Consider the following 19,102-nt stretch of genomic DNA (forward strand, 5'->3'; position numbering starts at 1 on the left):
GTACCGCATCTCACTCAGCCTACTGTGCACATCAACCAGAGAAGCCATAGTTTGTGCAGTCGCAAAATATCTGCCATGGTGCTGGGCTATTAGAGCAATAGCTCTGGGAATATGAGGACCGCAAATTGGTAGCGTTAACTGTTAGGTAATGCGGAGAAACCAGCATAATGGCTCTAATACCAACCCTGCTTTGCTGGCGATGGCAAACTTTTATCTCTGTTAGGAAATATATTTTTAATTTAAATCCTGTTTCTGGATTGCATTTAGCGCCTTATTTATGGTTGTGTATTTTATATATTTGTATAATTTTTATGATTCCGACTAATAAAGGATTGCCAATTTTATTGTTCTAACAATGTGTTATATATTTTAATGATTGTATGTATAAATTGATGGTTTGCACGGAACCGAATACATTAAATTGAATTGAAATCTTTATGAATAGAATGGAATTGTCTTCATGTTTACTCAGAAAAATTTCTGGGAGATGGGGTTTTGTGATGAGTATACTGTTTCGGCAACTAATTGAATGAGTGTACCGTTTATCAATGTAACTTTAACAGAGGCGACAATGTTTTGAGGACGCTTGTCAACCTATTGCAATTTATTATGTAATATTTATGTTTTTGTTTAATAATTTCTTGACAGGAAAGTTCAATAAAAAAGATGTTCAAATTAAATTAAGACTCCAAGTACCAACATTTACAGCATTTCAGAAATCGTCATGTCAGGAGCAACTGTAAATGTTTGGTACTCTCTCAGGCCACATTAGCCCACTGTGGCCTGTTGCGTTGCCATACAAGGTGACCCCTTTGTACCACCGTTTCTCTACCCACATTCACAGGAGTGCTCAGAGAAAGCAAAGAGGTGGGGCTTCCACTCCTGGCCGTAGGCTTCAGACAGATGATGTTCTTACTTGTGCCCCATCAGGTTGGAGATCAACCATGGACCAGCAGGTTGATGGTCTCTTTGGATTAGTGTCTGGTTTTGCAAGAATGTTGCTGGTGTTCGTAAGTCTGTGCTTGACTTTACATTTTATAAATGTTACAATTTAGAAAAATACTATACCCATTTCTTCCAAGTAGTATTGAAAGGCAGTTTTTACTGTTCATAAATTGCTCAATTCGGCATAAAGTTTTGCATATTCTATATCTTAAAACATAACCCTAACCCTGTACTTCCGAAAAATAAAGAGACATAAAGCCGCTTCAAAGTACACTTGTTATTCAAATGTTAGTGATGGCCAAGCTCAAGACCAAACACCGACAGAGGTGCTGGGGGGTGCAGATTTCAACAAACCCAGTGTGATAGTGGTAAATGGCCAAGTACTTAAGGTTCAACCATGATTTCCATGGTGAAAATATAAAAAATCTGAATGCAAGTAGACCATGTTTACAAAATTGGAAAGAGCATTTATTGAAATGAAATGTAGTCCAACTGAAATAAGATTCTTAACTATTGACTTATAGCTCGATTTGTATCTTGGCGAGGAGGGGACCCTGTTCCAATGGCAACGGAGTTACCTCTCTGCCAAGACTATGGTCTGCCCACCCGATTTAAATGCAGGAAAGTCATAGTTTGACAACAGCAAAGACTACTATCCACAGTCATCAAACGTCTCCAACAGCCTGATGGAGCAAAGGTGGTTGAAATTTCAGCTGTATATCCACCCACCTTATTTACATGATAGTTTTTCAAAGTCAATCACCGCCAGGAGAAACCTGGTGATAAGGAGCACTGAAAAACGCTCAATGCCCCCTCGCCATTGGAGTTAACTCACATAGTGAGGGTGGCATTGATTTTTATTTTTAAAAAGACTTGGGGGCATATTATCAAGGAGGGTGTTAAAATTATCGCCGGTTTAGCGGCAGAAAACTGCAGATAAAGCGGCGATAATGGGCTTGATAATATGGCGCAGAGAATTCCAATAGAAGCCCATATTCACACCAGAATATGGACTTCTATTGGAATTCTCAAGGACATATTATCAAGCCCATTATCGACGCTAAACCGGCGATAATTTTTAATGCCGTCCTTGATAATATGCCCCTTCGTAAGTTTGCCATACGGCTTCATCATATTGAGAGTTTCCTCATTTTCCATTTTGTTTTTTCCACTATGATCCGCTTTCAATCCTCCAAATGAGGACATGTTACTATCTACATTTCCTTTTCAATTTCAGGTTGGATGAAATGAAAAACACCCTGTAGATGCAGTGCATTTTCCACTTTAAAAATTAATATTCACCTCACCTTACCAACCTTTGTACATATGTCCTTTCTTGAGAGGATTTCTCCTGTGACCATCGAACCCTATAAATGTTGGAAATTGAAAATTAACTAAACTAATGAGAAAACATTCGCATATGTATTGATTTAGCAGTTTCCCCAATCACTCCTAAACCTAGAAGCATTAGCACACTTCACATAGAACAACAGAAAAGGTTGCATTTGAATCATGTGAGTACTAGGGAGATTACATTTACAAATAACAAACTTCAGAATCAAGATGGTAGAATGTATTTTCAGCTATTTTCCGAAATAGAGGAAGTTCAATTGTGTTTTCTTTGTTGGAGAGAAGTAGTTCCTCAGCAGGTAACCATTAAGGATTGCTTCAGTGATAAACGCATTTTGAATCTCTGAGTTTCCAGCTGAAAAGTGTGTTTATCCTCCAGGTATAGTTAGCCTTTTGGAAAAGTAAAGTGTGTTTTCCAAATAGAGAATCTTGTATTCAAGACAATATATTTTAATTCTAATTCTGGGCCTGATTGGAAGCCACCATAAGTCCCTCAAACCTAGGGACAGGTGGTCAGATTTGATATTGACCTAGACAAGTCAAGCAGTGTAAGAGAAATGGTCTTGATTTAAGTGAGTGATAACGGAGCAGCACCAACCAAAATGGTGTTCAAAGTTGTGTCAGGATATGCTTGGAGTATTTGCAGGTGGTTTTCAAATAATAATGGTCAATAGTACTTGATTTTCTTAAGAAAGTGCAAGGAAAAGCTAGCAGATCACTGATATGAGTTAACAATGATAAAGTGCTATCTGTGCTAAAGCTCTAAGGGGCATATTATCAAGCACCACATTAAAATTATCGCCGCTTTAGCGGCAGAAAACTGACGCTAAAGCGGCGATAATGGGCTTGATAATATGCTGCAGAGAATTCCAATATTGGAATTCTCCAGGCCATATTATCAAGCCCATTATCGCCGCTTTAGCTGCAGTTTTCTGCCGCTAAAGCGGCGATAATTTTAATGACGTTTCTTGATTATATGCTCCTAAGATTTGAATGTAGTGGCGCGAAGAGAGCAGAATGCAGTTTGACTTTGTCAAGTAGAACAAGATCAAATTTGTTCCTGAGCTTGAGTGTGATGAGTATAGACTCTATTTTAGGGTAAGGAAGATTTATCTTGAGAAATTCGACTTTCATCCACTGCTAGATATTTTTCGTCCACAGCTGAACATATGGGTTTATGAACTTATTTTTTATGGTTGTACTGTATAGCATTAAATATGTCATTATACATCTTCTTTAGAAGCCTTTGTTATCTTATGTTAGTGAAGCTTTTAAAGCGCACTCATACCCTAGGGTGTCCTGGCGCTGAGCACTGCCTAACTGGTCTCCATAAAAAAGATGAGGGGTTATTAACAAGCGACAGGCCGGCAGCGATAATTATCGCTGGCCGCACCTAGCGCGAGTTTCCCTATTGCCGGTTATTGCTGGAATTCATCACCAAGCTAGCGCTGTATTTACAACGCTTAGCGCATTGGCAATGAAAATTCCAGCGATAGCAGGAAAATGTCCCAACATCGCTGGAAAACCAGCGAAGTTCCGTGCAAAACAGCGATAACCTTGCTGATACGACCCTGTGGTCGTAACCCCACATTCCACCTCCCATGCAAAGTATGCCTAACACTGGATTTTAGCAGACGTTAAAATCCATGTTAATGGCCGGTTAGCACGATTTTGTTTATCGCTACGCCGACCGGGGCATTGTTGTAAATATCGTGAAGCTGCATTTGTGATATTTTCCCATGTAGTCTATTGAGGCACGCCTACTTTGCATCTCTTTAACGATGCTATGCAAAGCGGGTGCTAAATCATGGAAACACACGCTAGCGTGTCCTTGCTAATATTGCGATAAAATTATCACCGCTTTTTGGCTGAAAACGGACGCTAAAGTGGCGATAATTTTATCTCCCCCTCTTGTTAATACGCCCCATGGTAATTCAGAAAACAGCCATGTTTTCAGCCCCTTCCTGAAAGAAAGGAGCTCAGTGGTGTTCCTAAGATGCACTGGTAGGTTGTTCCAAGCTTTTGCTGCACAAACGATGAAACAACTGCCGCCCCACTTTGCTTTTTTCACTCTGGGGATGGTCATATGCTTTGCTTCCGAGGAACACAAAGTTCTTCCCGGGACATACCATCAAAGGCGTTTTTTCAGGTATAATCAGGGCCACTGCCCCTCAAGGGCTTAAAGACCGTGCAAAGCGCTTTGAACTCTGCACTTTGTTTTACTGGGAGCCAGTGAAGATGTCGAAGTCCCTTTCTAACTGAGACAAACCTAGGTGTGCCCGTTATCAGTCTGGCTGCCGCGTTTTGCACCAGCTGGAGTCTGTTCAGATGTTTCTTGTGAATGTTCAAGTACAGACTGTTACAATAGTCCAGCCGTGACAAAATAAGTGCTGTGACCTCTGTCCTTAAGCTATCCACTGGTAACAAGAATTTTATTTTCCTCAAAATTCTGAGGAGGAAGAAGCTCGTCGAGACAAACCCACTGACCTGATCGCCAAAGGTACGTTTATTATCCATAATCACCCCCAGATTCTTAGCTTTCATAGTAGGGGCTGGGGACAATCCCATTTCTTCAGGCCACCAGTCCGGTGTCCAGAGGTTAGGATTATTGCCAAATATGATGACCTCCATTTTACCTGCATTGAGTTTCAGGCAGTTCGAGGACATCCAGCCGGAGATGGCTTTCATGCAATCACGGCATCTTGAGCCCGTTTCCACTTCTTTGCCTCACTGTAGGGACAGCACAATTTGTGTGTTGTCCACGTAGGATGTTAATTGGAGCCTGAAAGATCTTATCAGGGCAGCCAGCGGGCACACATATATATTAAAAAGCGTGGGGCTAAGGGATGACCCCTGTGGGACCCCACATTGAAGGGAAAATGGCTTAGACCTGTCTCTACCCAAATCCACCGTTTGAGTTCTGTCGGCCAGAAAAGATTTCAAAAGCTTCCAGGCCTTACCCTGAACCCCTGCAGTCGATAAGCGGTCCATCAAAACTTTGTGATGGACCATATCAAAGGCTGCTGACAGATCCAGCATAATCAGGATTGCCGCGCCTCCCTAGTCCACAGTTTCTCTAACCTCCTCTGTGACATTGATCAGGGCTAGCTCTGTGCTGTGTTCAGCATGAAAGCCGTATTGCGTATGATCTAGCAAACTGTTGGTCTGAACGAACGTGCTAATTTGCACATTCATAGCCCTCTCGATCATTTTTGCTGGCAATGGGAGGCGTGAGATAGGTCTATAGTTGTTTGGGTCACCTGGATCCAGATTTGGCTTTTTTATCAATGGGAGTATTGATGCAGATTTCCAAGTTTTGGGAAACTGGTCTGACTTGAAGATGATGTTAAACAAAAGGGTTAGGATGGAGGCAATGACCTCAGGGATGCCTTTGATCACCGACGCTGGACAAGGGTCTAGGGGAGATCCGGATCGGGTCACGTTCAGAAGGTTGATTATATCCTGAGTCTCTAATGGTGTAAAACCCTCTAATATAGGTAGTGATTTGCTGGCAACGGGCAGAGGCCTGTCTAAGACCTCCACCACCTCTCTTTCCTGATGGATCAAGGAGGGGAAAATAACTTCCACCTTATTCCTAAAGAAGGAGGCTAAAGCCTCGCAGAGCAAAGGGCTGGTATGTGATTTGAGTCTGGCAGGGTTCGTCAGATTAGTTATAGTTTTAAATAGCTCTCTGGAGGAGGATTTTGCCTCATTAATCTGCTCCGCAAAATAGGCTTTTTTGGTTTTGAAGAGTAATTTTTATAGTTTGCTAGGCTTGCTTTATAAGCCTCTTTGTTAATGATGTTATTCCCTTTTCTCCAGACCCGTTCCAGCCTTTTACAGTCCGTTTTGTGTTTTTGTAGGTTGTTGGTGAACCAAGGGGCTGATCGGAGGGCTCGCTTGGGTGTATACAGTTTAACCAGGGCTAGTTTACTGCATGCGGCCTCAATCCATCCCAAATATGCAGCCGTGGCCTCCTCCACTCCGACTGGGAGACTCGGGCTGTTGCTTTGAGAAAATTCCCTAGGTCTAGGCTATCCAGATTTTTCCAGGCCCATATAGCTATCATCTCCCTGGGCTCTGGTTTATGTTGGTGATGTGGGGTCCGTGATAGAGTAAAAATAACGGTGACACGATCTGTCCAGGGGAGTGGCAATAGCTCAGTGAGGGAAAGGCTGGAATTATTAGAAAAAAGTCCATCCAGGGTGTGTCCTGCCACATGTGTAGGTCCTGCTACCTGCTGCTCAAGGTCCCCTCCATTCATGATTTACTTCAACCTCACATTCTCCAGGTCCAAAGGATCCTCCAAATGAAAGTTGAAATCCCTCATTATTGTAAAGGAGTTGGCACACAACCCCTCTTCCAAGAGAGTACCAATGGAATCAAGAAACGCACCTCTGGGGCCAGGGGGGGCGATATATGAGAATAGCTTTGAATGTGTCCTGGGGGGAAATCCGTACACTTAGTGACAGCGCTTCACAGTCTGAGTTGGAGGCTGTCGTGAATGTGAGTTCTAGGCTTTTATGATAAATAGCTGCCAGCCCTCCGTCCCTCCTTAGTGGTCTGTCAAGCGTGTAGCACAGGAAATCAGGGGGAGGTGCTGTGACAATGTCCATTCCTGAGGCGTTATCAGTCCAGGACTCAGTTATAAATGCCATCTTGATATTGTGTTCTTCAAGAAAGAGAGCACATTCAATGCTCTGTTTAATCAACGACCTGGCATTCAGAAGAATACATTTAATAGGTAAGAGCAGACATGTTTGATGTAGTCCACTTTGTGGTGTAGGTGGTGTAAATCTGTGAGAGATGGTTTAATGTCCATGAATTTTGTCTTTTGAATCTTCCGCTGAGCGGGGAGGATTGCTTTGAAGAGTGGTTCTGAGGGTCCTACTTTTATGTCTGGTGCCAGCCTTTGTGTGGGGAATTCCCTGGCTCGACCCCAAAACTGGTTCTGGTCAGTTCTTCCACTGGTCCAGACTCCAAACCTTCCCGGGGATAAAGGTAATGGCAGGCATTGTGTCAGATTCCTTTGTGTGTGCTGTAGGCAAGGCACTTTGAAATGAAATTACGGTGGTCCATTGTAATGTAATGAGGGCAGGCTACAGCTGTTCCCCAGACATCTTGCAAAAAAGACCCCATCCCAGCTACACCCAGTACCCATTATTCACTGTCTGGGCGCAATACACTTTCTGGGTGATGACCCATTAAGACGTCTATTCAGCTGGCAACTCCTAGAAAGGGCTCAGAAACTTTGTGCAGGAAAATGCAAACTCTCTAAAAGAAACACAAATACATATGCCAATGCTAACGATCCTTTTACAAGATCAATGCTCCATTCACAAGATCAATGCTTTGCTTCGTGGTCAAGCAAGTAAATTACTGCGATCATCATTTATTTTCATTTATGTCAAAAAATATTCAATTATTTTTTCGCAAATGATCATAGACAGTGGATCCACAAACATGCATAACAAAACAATTTGTCAACTTTTATTCTTTGATGTTATTCACCGACATACAATATAACAAAGCATATCAATAGTGCATGAGGTTCACAGAAAAAAACAATAAATTGTATATCAACACAATCGACAAGTGTACCCCAGTTCTGAATTTGAACGCCCAGCTGGAGCTTTGATGACTTTCACCAATACTGCCAGCTCCTGCCTATTGGGCCAAAACCAGACGGTGCAGACACAATTTCTAGGAAGACTAGCTGTTAACAGTGATATGTCTACTCCGCCATTCAGTCAACATATTCCCTTTATACCAGTAATGTCTCTTAAAAGCACTCTGGTTGTAAACACTGCCAATGCGTTTCGAACCCTGCACCAATTTGGGGGTTCTCCTCAGGACTCAGAACTGCTGGACACTACAAGAAAATTTGGGACATCTTTAGTGTTTATGACTATTGTTTTAGTGGGTGTTGACTTTATCCATGTCCTTCACCGATTACCTTAATATGCATTCCAGAATGGATCTCCGGATACCTCAATTGTCAATTATGTGTGTGAGTTCTGGATGAATTTACAATAACAAAATGTGCAGGCTAATTGTGCCATGTCGTGTAAATGGGGGCATTACAACTAGACAGTCTTAAATAATCTTGGTTGAACTTGCTTGATCATATAGCGGCGGGCGCATTGTATTGTGCGTGGGAACAGTTTTATGTCTTTACATGCGGTAGTTGCTTTCTGCAAACATTAAGTGGAACACTTATGTGAGACTGAGCCTCCTACTCGTTTTAACAGCTGCAAAGCGCACATTTATAGTTCATCAGCGGAGAGAGATGGCTACAGTTTCAACCTTGCAAATAACGGCATCAGTTTATGAAGTACTGGATTTTTAAAACCCAGCGGTGCAGGGGAACACACCCTAAGACTTCGAGTTCTTCCTGTTTCAGACCCACAGAAACACAGAGTCTTCTAGGTGAAGTCGAAGATCTTGTTTATTGGCTGCATACCAATTACAGGTGTCCGAGAAGTACAACACAATGTATGTTCTCAGGAGACTGCTTAAACTTACAGAAACGGCCTTCTCCTTATATACAAAATATCATGCTTCAGGCACACATTCCTTGTTTTACGATATGGTCATTCAAATGTATTCATTACAAACGAAAAGGCAGAGTCATGATGACCATCCCACATTCCAGTTAAGCCAGCCCACAATTATTTACCCAGCGAGGCTCAGATCCCACATCAGATATCAACAGACCCCAATAAACACGGGCATCTCCTGTTTGTAGAACAAGCCATAAAGCAGGAAGAGTCAGGTGTGAAAGAGATTAGCCGGAGGCTTGTGTGGGATGAAAAGGCTTTATGGTGTGTCAAACCCTGATGCTAATCACAGGTGGCCGTAGGACGGGGAGCTCGTGGGACCGGACTGACCTGGGGCGGTGGAGCCAAATCGCATAGGTCACAGAGAAGTCAACAGAAGGCACATGTGTTCTAAAGGCCTGTGCTTGTTCGTAATCTGTAGCCTATGTGAGGGCAACCATAAGATGGCCACTGCTCCAAGATGGAACCCACGAAGTCAATGTGTAATATCGTATACAAAGTGCGTTTATCGATGAAACGTTATACAAAGCACTTGTACATACCGCATTGGCCATTAGCGGTTCGCTAATACCGGAATAGGCAGGGTAGGGCCCTGCCTCCTACGGGGTCCCAAATTTCAAAGTTCCACATTTATTCCAAATTTTTCCGTCTTCCACTGGTTTACGCATGGGCTCGCAGCTCTGGAACCACTGACAGATACAATCGCTCGAAGGCTTAGCAACATAGGGGTATATTCTCAGGCCCCTATCACCACAAGAACGTCATTTTTTTGACGTTCCCGTGGCGATAGGGCCAGTGCCCTATTCTCAAAGCAGCGTTAACCCACTTAACATGGCTTAAAGGCACGCTAAGTGGCTTAACGCTGCGTTGAGAATGGGGCCCCTTTCACGCTAAACTTAGCGTGAAAGGGGGCATGTAGTGGGTGTTGCAATGGGCGTACCACCGCAACACCCATTGATTTCAATGCTGCCACCTATTATCAAGGGCGGCGATAATAGGTGGCAGCGCCAAACTTTAAGACCAGAAAAATCCTGGTCTTAAGGTGGCAAAACAAGGAGAAATGCTTAATTTTTGCTATTTCCATGTGTGCTGCCTTGTGCAGCACACATGGTAAAATCAAAATGCCATGGTTTGTTTATGTGCAGGAAGGTGTCCCTTCCTGTACATAAACAAACCTTTTAAAAAATGACGTTTTGTAACCTACATGTGTGCTGCATGAAACAGCACACATGTACGTTACTAAACAGCATTTAAGGTTTGTTTATGTGCAGGAAGGTGTCCCTTCCTGTACATAAACAAACCTTTTAAAAAATGACGTTTTGTAACCTACATGTGTGCTGCATGAAACAGCACACATGTACGTTACTAAACAGCATTTTAGGTTTGTTTATGTGCAGGAAGGTGTCCCTTCCTGTACATAAACAAACCTTTTAAAAAATGACGTTTTGTAACCTACATGCGGGCGGGTGCGGAATAGTGGATTACACTGGCCCGCAGCTGCGTGCTTTAAGAACTGACCTGCACAGCAACTGTGGGGTATGTAACCTTGATACAGGGGAGAATCTGAGCTGTCCAGGGTGCGGGTGGTCCTTGGGATGGGACTGGGTGAAGCCTATGGCTCCCAAGCTTAGTCGGCAGTTAACCACTACGACGACTCATAACTCGGACGATCGGTCTTTCAGTTGTGCTCTCTTAAACACTCGTTCGGCTTGCAAGCATGCTCAAGATCTGTTCAGTCTCCTGACCGATTTCAAGCCAGCCTGTCTTTTTCTTACTGAAACATGGCTTGATGATACGTCAGGCCCAGATATTGCTAATGCCTTGCCCCCCAACTATTACATACTTAGAAAAGACAGGATGAACAGAAAGGGCGGGGGTGTAGCATTGCTGATAGATAGACAGTATGAATGCTCCATTATCCCCACGAATGAAATCCACGGGGTTGAAGCATTGGGTTTTTGCCTTTCGTTTTCGCCGGCTCAATCCTGTGCCGGTCTGCTGATATATCGACCTCCAGGCCCCTTGGGATCTTTTAGCGAAGAGCTTGACACTATAATATCAACTCTGAGCATTCAATTTAAACATTTTATCCTATTGGGCGATTTTAACATACATTTTGATACTCTGGCTGCCACTGACACTATCCATATACTTGATAGCACTGCTCCTTTGGGCCTTCTACCCTACGTGATATCGCCGACCCACGATAAAGGCCACACGTTGGACCAGATCTTCTCCACCTCTCCCATCTCTGTTGCACCTCCTCTTCCCGTCTTATGGTCGAACCATTCGTTACTAACTTTTAAGATTCAGTCCCTGTTCGCGGTGACGGGTAGGCCTGTCGGATGTCAGTCCCGCCTGTCACGCCCCTTTCATCTAGTCACACCTGAGATGATTGAGCAATATAGGCTATCTCACCCCTGTTCTCTCACCGGTGACTTAGAACTGGACCTCCCTCGCTTTCAAACATGGCTAGCACAGTGCTTGGAGGACTTAGCCCCGCCTAAGCGTTCCCTTAAGAAATCCTCACGTGCCTCTGGCCCCTGGTTCACACACGCTCTCAATACCAGTAGAAGGCTTTGTAAGAAGGCCGAGAGAGCTTGGCGTGCCAACTATTTAGATTCACTAAAGGAGGCCTATAGGTCCTGTATTAAGGCCTATCATAAAGAAATTTATGTAGCCAAAAAAACATACTTCACCCAAAGGATTGAAGAAGCCGCGAACACTAGCAAGGAAATCTTTGCTATTGTTAAAGAATTTACCTCTCCTGCTGCCAGCTCCCTCAAATGTTCCTTTTCTGAGACGTGGGTTTCTCAATTAGCCAGCTTCTTCTCCAATAAAATCAGGAGTATTCAGGCTACTTTTTCCTCTCTCGACTTGGGAGGACTGTCCTGGCCCATTACCCCGTCTGAGGTGCCTAAGCAGGGGCAACCCAGCCTGATGAGTTTCCCTCCTCTCCAACCTCTTGACTCTCTGGAATTACTCTTAAAAATAAGATCGGGCTCTCCGTTGGACCCCTGCCCTGCCAAGCTGTTGGCTAAAGTGGCCCATGTACTAAACCCGATGGTGAACCCCATTATAAACCGCTCCTTAGAAACAGGCACAGTTCCGTCCATCTGGAAGCAAGCGATGGTCGTACCACTGCTGAAGAAGCCGTCCTTAGACCCCACTATTCATGCCAACTATCGACCTATCTCCTTGCTCCCAGCCTTGGCAAAAGTTGCGGAAAAGCACGTGCAGTCTGTCCTCTCGCTCTTCGTTGAGTCCCATGGTATTCTGCACCACACTCAGTCCGGTTTCCGTGCCAACATGAGCACGGAGACGGCCCTGTTGGAGGTGACTGAGGCCATTAAGGAAGTTCTGGACTCTGGGGGGAAGGCAATGCTGATTTTGCTTGATCTCTCGGCGGCATTCGACACCGTCCCCCATGGCCGCCTTCTAGCGCGCCTTGAGGAGATCGGTATTGGGGGTACGGTACTCAACTGGTTTTCGTCTTTTCTGTCCAACCGCCAACAAACAGTCTGGGCACCCCCACACTCCGCTGAAGTGCCACCCATGGAGGTGGGTGTCCCTCAGGGATCAATCCTGAGTCCTACTCTTTTTAATATCTATATCTCCCCTCTGGCGGCACTTGCGGAGTCTTTCGGTGCCCAGATTGTCTCTTATGCTGATGATACTCAGCTCCTTTTTTCATGCGAGAAAGATATGGACTTCGATGGTGCTCTCATCAAAGGCTGTCTGGAGGCAGTCTTTAATTGGCTTCAAATGAATCAACTCAAATGCAACTCGGATAAATCCGAGGTTCTCTTTTTTGGCTGTCCCCCTGATACGTCTTGGAAATCCTGGTGGCCGCTGGACATGTCCCCCCCCTCTAATGCAACACCGGTGGCAAAAAATCTTGGGGTTAAGCTGGACACCTCCCTCTCCCTGAAACCACAAATTATGAGTCTGGTTGGCCAGTGTTTTGGGGTCTTGAAAGCACTTAGAAAATTCCTTCCCCTCCTCCCCATTGCCCACAGGAAGACGACAGTGCAGGCCCTAATAGGATCCAGGCTTGATTATGCCAATGTCCTTTATCTGGGCCTCCCGAAGTCTCTCCTCTCGCGCCTGCAGATTGTGCAAAATTCGGCCGCTCGGGCGATTTTCGGTCTTGGTCATCGCGCCCATGCGTCTGGCCTGTTGCAAACCCTTCATTGGCTGCCTATCCAGAGGCGCATTGAGTTTAAAACGCTCACCCTTGCTTTTAAAACCCTTCATGGCATGGGCCCTAGTTATCTCAGAAAGAGGTATATCCTCTATAAACCAGCCAGAGCCTTGCGCTCAGCGTCTCTATCGCTCTCCAAGGTCCCAGCAATTAGGCGTGCCCGCATTGGTGGACGCTCCTTCAAGTACCTTGCGCCCCGGGCTTGGAATGCCCTCCCACTCTCTTTACGGATGAGTGAGAGCTTGCTGTCCTTCAGAAAAGAGCTCAAGACTTGGCTCTTTAGCCAATAAGCCCCCCCCCCCCCTGTTCAGAGCTCTGTGGCTTTGGGTCTGACAGCGCCGGGACACTCTGCTTGAGTAGCTGAGCGCTTAACAAAACCCCGTTTAACATAACATAACATAACATGTGTGCTGCATGAAACAGCACACATGTACGTTACTAAACAGCATTTTAGGTTTGTTTATGTGCAGGAAGGGACACCTTCCTGTACATAAACAAACCTCCCTGCTTGCAGACATCCTTGCACTCTGGTGCAAGGGTGCGTGCATTGGCGTTAGGTCGTGAGACTTGGCGCAGGGGGAAACGCCACGCTGCACCACATTCTTGAGAATAGGGGGCAGCCTGGCGTTTCTTAAGTGGCGGTGAGAGGCGTTAAGCCAATGAGGCTTCCTCGTGAATATGCCCCATAGTAACTCAGTATTGTTTTGCTGTTAGCGGCAGGATAAAAAACAATACTGAGATACTATGAGGCATATTCTCAAGCCCCTATCGCCACGGGAATATCACTTTTTTCGAGGTTCCCGTGGCAATAAGGCCAGCTTCCTATTCTCAAGGCATCGTTAACCCACTTAACGTGGCTTAAAGTCACGTTAAGTGGCTTAACGCTGCCTTGAGAATGGGGCCCCTTTCACGCTAAACTTAGCATGAAAGGGGGCGTTCAATGGGTGTTGCGGTGGGGGGCAGCACACATGGAAAAATCAAAATGCATGAAGCAGCACACATGTAAGTTACTTAACGCCATTTTAGGTTGCGGATTCACCGTGCTGGAAGTAGGAAGTTTTCTGACATTCTCGCCTAGAATGATATGTAAATTGCTGTGGTGGACATGAGCACCTAGGAAGTCAATATAATTCTGGTGATGTGGAACTAATTACATTGAAATAGATTCTGTACGTTGGATGTATGGGAAGGCGTTATACATATGAAGATACTTACAATTACGATTGGTGATACAACGATCTCTATTTAGATATTTAATAAAGATACCGATATTAAGCCCTGATGATGTCCCAGATGGGCACGAAATGTGTCGGCTGTTTTCTGTAATGACTGGTCAAGTTTTCTGAAATGATGAAATAACCGATGAAATAATCGAATAAAAGACAAAGAATCACATCCTATTCTACTGGAAGAGTTTTCTTTTGGACATTATTTATGAATATTTAATATTTTCTAGAGTGTAATTGTTGTATTATCTATACGCTCCTTCTTGTAGAAACGTGTGTTTATAGATTAGTGGTTGGTTGACGATGGACCACTAGAAGTAGAGCGTAACACAATGAATATTGAGCAGGTGTTTATTTGGTTTGAATAGCCTGCCAGTGCACTTAACATCGTCTTGTTCAGATTATTTTGGCATTTTAGGTTTGTTTATGTGCAGCAATGGACACCTTCCTGTACATAAACAAACCTCCTTGCTCGCAGACACCCTTGCACTCTGGTGCAAGGGTGCCTGCGTTGGCGTTAAGTCATGAGACTTAGCACCATCGCAGGGGGAAACGCAGGCTGCACCACATTCTTGAGAATAGGGTGAAGCCTGGTGTTTCCTTTTTTTTTTTTTAAATATCGTTATTCAGAGTTTTAACAACAACCTTGGTTTTTCACCCTTCCCCCCAACCCTTCCCCCTCCCGGACAGACAGGAATACATACAATTGTAGAACATAGAGCACCATAATTAGTACACAAAAAATACATATATTAATGTACCCACCTCTGATTACACGTCAAACCTACAATTCATTCCGTAAAGCCTAAGGTCTGGCGCCATACAATTAACGGGAACCAAATTTTTAAACCTCTTTTTCGTTGCCTATTGCCCATGCATTTATAGATAGCAATTTCGATGTTTGCGATGGCAAGAAATCTGGCCAACCATTGTTGGAAGGTGGGGGCAGTAATATCTCGCCACGCTGATGCAATACATAGCCTGAAAACAGCCATTGCAATAAAGATAAGTTCATGGCCTGCACTGGTGTTTCTGGGGTCTGCTGCCCCCAGTAAAATAACCCCACTGGATAGAGCAGTAGTGTTATGCAAGATTGTGGATAAAAGTTTCCCTATCTCAGATTTTAGTCCTTCACAGGTAGAGACAATATGTATACAGTAAGCATTATAAAGCATAAATCTAGGGCAACAGGAGCTCATACCACTGCCTCACTTTGCTATTCTATCCGGTGTATAGTATACAAAGAAACAGGTTTTAAAAAATTGTGCTTGCAGTTTGGTTGACATTAAAATTGTTTGTGACATTCCATAGGCGTAATTAAACTCTTCATTGATGAGTTCAGCCTTCTCTAGCCATTTCTGTGCAACTTTCTCCATATCATCGGGAAACATAGCATTGATGTGAGAATAAGTACCCCAATCGTGTTTCTAGTGCCAGATAACAATCTGTCTACTAGATTAACTTTTACAACCCCCCCCCGTCCTGCTTACTTTCTGTGACAAGAAGTCTCTAATTTGAAGGTACTTAAAAAAGTCCCACCAGTCTAATCCAAAGTTATTTTTTAGTTCTTCAAAAGAATGGATCCCGGCAGAGGAGAAGAGGCAACCTATGTGGCTGATTCCTGTATTGTGCCATGCATATACTTATCATCAAAAATTTCGGGCAGATCTGGATTATTCTTTATGGGTGTATAGAAAGATAATCTTCCTATCCCGAGCAATTTCCTGACGGTCTTCCAAACCTTGAATCCACTAAGTAATGTTTTAAACTTAACCTTTTTGTGGTAACTGTCGTGTAAATGTCTCCACCAGTACCCTCTGCTCTCACTACCCAGAAGTAGTTGAAAAGTAGAAGGCGTATTGTCATCCCCCTCCACACCTTCCGAGTTATTATGCAGTAGTTCCTTACTATATAATAACATGGTTGCCCAGTAATACGCCTGTAAGTTTGGGAGAGCTAGTCCGCCACGGTCCTTCTGGACAGTAAGAAGCTTAAAGGCCCGCCGTGGTTGTGAGTATGCCCAAATAAAATTAGAGAACATCCGTTCTATCGACTTAAGCCAAGGTTTAGAAAATACTAAGCAGATTGCTCTAAGCAAATATAGAATTTTGGGGAAGAATACCATTTTAATCGCGTTTACTCTGCCAATGATGGAGAGATGTAGATTGTCCAAACGTTGAATATCTTTCTTGATTGCAGCTGTTATTGGTTTCAAGTTTATATTAACCAAGTTATCCAGATAGGATGTAATGCAGACACTTAGATAAGTAGCTTGTTCCACCACCCGCGCATCCCTCATTTCGCATTTTTTATTTAACACAATCTGGGTTTCCCCCTGATTGAGTGCATATCCCGACACATTTCCAAATTGTTTTGCCTCATTCTCTATTGCGGATATGGCCGAATTTGGATCGATGGTCACAATAGCGATGTCATCAGCATAGGCCAGAGCTTTAGTGGAATAGCCTTTTGATATTATAGGTTTAATTACTCTGTCCTCCTCTAATCGCCTGATAAAAGAGTCTATATAAATTGTGAAGAGCAATGGTGAGCAGGGGCAGCCCTGCCGTGCTCCGTGCAAAATTATCAGCTCTTCTGTTAAACTACCATTTACCATCACTACGGCCCTTGGATTAATGTATAGTTTTTGAACTGCTTGAATATACCCTCCCTCAATCCCAATTCTGGAAATTGCAGCCCAGAGGAAGTGCCAGGAGACCCTATCAAAAGCTTTTTCCACATCAAGCAAAACCAGAGCCATAGGGTCTCCTGACACTTCCATGCCATCAAACAAGGTGATTACTCAGTGGATGTGATTAGTGGTAGATCTACCAGGAATGAAGCCATGTTGGCTCAGAGCGATCACCTTGTGGATTAAGGGGGCTATTCTATTGGCCAGAACTTTCGCATAGATTTTAGAGTCTGTGTTAATGAGAGTGATGGGGTGATACGACCCGAGCTCTTCCGGAGGTTTGTTCTTTTTAGGAAAAATGATTATTTTAGCCCGAGACCAGGACTTCAGGGGGTGACCTCCTTTAAAGATGTGCGTGATGAGATTAACCAGAGTGTTTTTAATTTGATTTAGGAAAAGGGCATAAAATTCCGATGGAATACAGTCTAGCCCAGTAGCTTTCACTGATGGTAAGTCTTTAACTATGCCAATGATTTCATTTTCTGTGGGGGACTCCTCTAATATATTTGCATCTTCAGCTTCAAATTTAGCAAGACTGGACTTATTTAGGTAATCCTCAATACTCGCCTGATTGCCTCCCCCGTTTCGGAGTATAAATCTTGGTAGTATCGCCAGAAAGCATCTCTTATAAGTTTAGGGTCCTCTAAGCGGGTTCCATGGGAATCCTGAATTTCCCGGATTAAGTTTGAGGTGGCCTGTTGTCTCATACGAACGGCTAACTGCTGTCCGATTTGTTCATTTACTTCATATACCCTTTCTTTTTGGGCGAGTGCTTTTTTAATTGCTTTTTCCGAAAAGATATTCGTAATTTGAGCTTTCACAACCGCCACTTGATTTTCACTTGTTCGACTACTTCCTTCCTAGCTGAACTATTGCCCATAGTGGCAATTAATAAACCTTCCTCAGTCTTCCTCAGGTTATCTTGTAGCCCCTGCATAACTTCCTTAGCTTGTTTGTTAGTTTTTAAAGAATATTGCATAGTCTCCCCACGGATCCCCACTTTTAGCGTGTCCCAGATTACTTCAACTGATGCACTCCCCTCATTGTCAGATAAAAAGTTTGGAATCCACTACCTTATATGACTTCAATAGTTCTCATCTAAGAGCAGAGATTTCTCGAAGGTCCGTGAATTAGGAGTGCTATTTCTATTGTCCATTTCTAGAGAACAAATGAGAGGATTATGATCCGATAGGATCCGTGGAAGTTTCATTATTTGACACTTGGATTTAATTGAGTTAGAAATTAAAAAATAATCCAATCTAGCATGGGTGAGATGAGGGTTAGAAAAATATGTAAACCCTGGATCAACAGGATTTGAGGTATGTCAGCCATCCACTAAGCCATGAATACCACACATTTGTCTCAGTGCTTTAAAAACTTTGGGTTTGCGACCAGTGTACTGCCAGCTCTTCTTTAAGGACCAATTGTTGGGGAGATTGATGTTGAGATCCCCGAAAACCATTAAAGGCAAGGACCAATGCATCAATTCATTTGAAATCTCTTCTAAAACTGAAGGGTCATCATGATTACTACCATATATGGCACATAGAGTCATCCTTTGCCCGCCCCATACTGAAATTCTGTGATTACCCAGCGACCGAATTTATCAGCTTTAGAGTGACTAAAGATAAGCCCACTTCCCTTGGATAAAATAGCTACCCCTCTTACCCTGGTCCCTTGTGATGTAGCGCATATCAATCGATATCCTAGTGTTTTTAGAATATGCATTTCTGACCCCTCAATATGTGTTTCTTGTAAACAAACAATATTTGTGCCCCAGGCTTGAAGACCCACCACCACCATCTGCCTTTTCTTGATATCATTCAGGCCGCAGACATTCATCGATAGTATTCTTAGCAGACCCATCTTGTTGCACTAAAGTGCTCCGTATATATAATCACCATTTTTTTTTAAAACCCTTTTTGCAACTTGTCCTGTCTGCCTCATCCCTCCCCCCCTCCCCAACCCGCCCCCCCCACCCTCCACCACTTTTGGAGGTTAGCTGGCTAAGCCAGGAGTGTGGCATCCGACGTGCAGAACCCCGCAAGCCTGCCGGGTCCCCCCCATCACCACATATACCCACATATAACCATAATCCAGAGAAAGGGAAAAGCAGAAAAAGATT

This window comes from Triturus cristatus, chromosome 9 (genome assembly GCF_964204655.1).
Source record: "Triturus cristatus chromosome 9, aTriCri1.1, whole genome shotgun sequence".
Classification (NCBI taxonomy): domain Eukaryota; kingdom Metazoa; phylum Chordata; class Amphibia; order Caudata; family Salamandridae; genus Triturus; species Triturus cristatus.